The sequence below is a fragment of the Psammomys obesus genome, unplaced genomic scaffold (genome assembly GCF_907164565.1).
Source record: "Psammomys obesus unplaced genomic scaffold, mPsaObe1.curated_primary_1811, whole genome shotgun sequence".
Taxonomy (NCBI): Eukaryota; Metazoa; Chordata; class Mammalia; order Rodentia; family Muridae; genus Psammomys; species Psammomys obesus.
In genome coordinates this window covers 24,910,655-24,913,244 of record NW_026585895.1, presented here as the reverse complement: position 1 = coordinate 24,913,244, position 2,590 = coordinate 24,910,655, and the positions used below count along the sequence as shown (strand labels likewise).

Genomic DNA, 2,590 nt, shown 5'->3' with positions numbered 1-2,590 from the left:
ACCTAATCTACTTTCTTCTATTTACCTACTTGGGGGTTTTTGAGACAGGGTCTCTATCGTATAGCCTTGGCTGTCCTGCAGCTTGCTTTGTAGACCAAGCAGGCCTGAAACTCACAGACCTTTTTCTGCATCTGCCTTCTCAGTGCTGGGATTAAAGGTGTGTGCCAGTATACCCGGCCTGGCAATCTACCAATGTATATACATATTGCTTTTTATATGTTTGTATATAAATTTTATTTAATTTTAATTTTTTGAGAATTTCATGCATATAATTTACAGCATTTTCCTTCTCCTTCCCCCATCTCCTCCTGTGCCCCTCCGACTCACTCTAAAATTATTGACCTCTTCCTAATTATTGTTATACACACACACACACACACACACACAAACAAACACTCCTTGCTGAGTGCATTTAGTGTTGCTCGTGTGTCTTTATTGCTGACTACTTGAGAGGAGATGGCCTGTCAGGGCCTGTCCTTGGAGAAGACTGAATCTTCCTTTCTCAGCAGCCATAATTCCTTATAGTTCTTCATCTAAGGGTGGGGCCTTGAGAGATTTCCCATCGGGACGTCAACCGGTGCTGTCATTGTGCAGATCTTGTCTTGTGTAGAACACTGTGCACATTGCTGCGATTTTCTGGGTGCAGCTTCCCTGTCATATATAGAAGATACTGTCTTGCAGCAGGTGTCATGGTCCTCCGGCTCTTACAACCTTTTCTGCCCCCTCTTCTGAGATGCTTTCTAAGTCTTAGGTATAGAACTTGGCCCACAAATGCATCAAAAATATAGACAGCTTCATGAGTTTGCATGTCATCCTTTGGTAGGGCGTGCTAACCTTCTCTGTGTTATTATAATCTTAGTACATATGCTGAGGAAGGGAGTGTTCTCTTTTACAAAAAGATTTCTTTGTCTTTTTTTATGGGTGTGAGCATTTGCTTACATGCAAGGGCACACATACATGCCTAGTGCCTGTGATGGCCAAAGAGGGCATTGGATCCCCTAAAGCTGGAATCAAGAATGTTTGTAAGTTGCCAGTAGGTAATGGGATCAGAATTCAGGACCTCTGCAAGACCAGCCTGTGCTCTTAATCTCTCTTAACCATCTCTCTACCCCTCCTTTAATCTGCTCTTAACCAGATCCAGTGTATTGCTTTAATGGCACAGATTGCATCTTCCAACTTCCTAAATTTGTTTTGGATCAGTTTTGTCTGCCCCTAACCTAAGTTCAACCTTAGGTTTTGCACATCAGAAAATATACACACTGTTATTTTGAGATTGGGACCTGGGTTTTATCAATTTGGCCAGCAAATCCCAGGGGTACACGTGTCTCCGCCTCTTCGGCACTGGGATAACAAATACGTGGCATCTCACCAGCTTTACACGTGAGTGCTGAGTCTTACTCTGGCCCTCAAACTGGTGTGGAAGGCATTGGATCACATGAGCTCCTCTCTAGCTCTTGCACGTGTGTTCAGCACACCTGATAGTCTCATTATTGTATCATTCCAGGTCACTTTCTACATCAGTCTAAGACATGTTTTTCTACCTTATGCCTGCTTAGTAATTTTTTTTTCATCAAATGTCAATAATCCTGAACTTTACATTTTTAGGTGCTGCATATTTCTGAATTTCTATACATATACATGAACTTTGTGCTTGTATATATAGTTAATTTTCTCAGAAATGTTTTGATTATTTCAAGGTTGCCTTTTGAATGTTGTTACAAAGCATAGGACTGATCCCCACATCACACTCTCCTGCTACTAATGTAAAATATTTCCGAGGACTCCTCCCAACATCTTATGAGTTGCAAGATGTTTTCATTCTTCTTAGTGGGGTTATCGACAGTTTATAGATCTTTGTGAACCTGGAAGAGATCCCATATTCTGTTTTCCAGTGATTACATAGAAAACAAAGGCCTGATTTACCCCCTTAGATCCTTACAGCACACATCAGTTACACCAAGAGAGGTGGGGGTCCTCTGCTACATATCAAGCAAGAAGGCAGTTCATCAGCAGACATCAGCCGGATAGATATCCTACAGTTCCACTCAATCCCCACAGTAGTTTCCTAGTACCAGATCCCACAGGCTGAATGTTCTGTCCCATCGCACCATTCCCTAAAACGTAGGATTTTTACATAGGGTCCTTCCTCAGGATAATTAATTTACTAGAGTTCCCAGTAAACCTCAGTGGACCACATTTGTCTTGCAGAGGATCATAGTTGAGTTCCTGGCACTCACAGGAAACCTCACAAAATGCCTTAACTCCAACTCTAGGGGGCTGAATGCTTCCTTCTCACCTCCCAGGCCACTGCATACACTCACATTCATGAAAGCAAAACACTCACATTTGAAAAATAAAACTGTAAAAAAAAAAAAAAAGTTTTGCAAGCACTTAGCTTGATATGTCAGGTGGGATGACGGCCCCTCTAGTCTTATCTGGGTGCTCGCCATGTGGAAGGTTCCATGTGCTCATCATCCTACATTTGGCCCATTTTTACTGTATTGGAAACCTTACTACCTGGGCACGTTGATGGAATCATTGGCATTTCTTTTTTCCCAGAGGCTGAGGGAGAACTAATCCTTCCTTGGTT

At 42.2% G+C, this 2,590-nt stretch overlaps 1 non-coding gene across 1 annotated transcript; it reads right to left on the bottom strand.

Moving 5' to 3' along the window:
- Window positions 1–778: 778 nt before the first annotated feature.
- Window positions 779–883, bottom strand: LOC129671815 (U6 spliceosomal RNA). Its single transcript, XR_008719405.1, has one exon. It is a non-coding gene; the product is annotated as a U6 spliceosomal RNA (small nuclear RNA).
- Window positions 884–2,590: the final 1,707 nt, after the last annotated feature.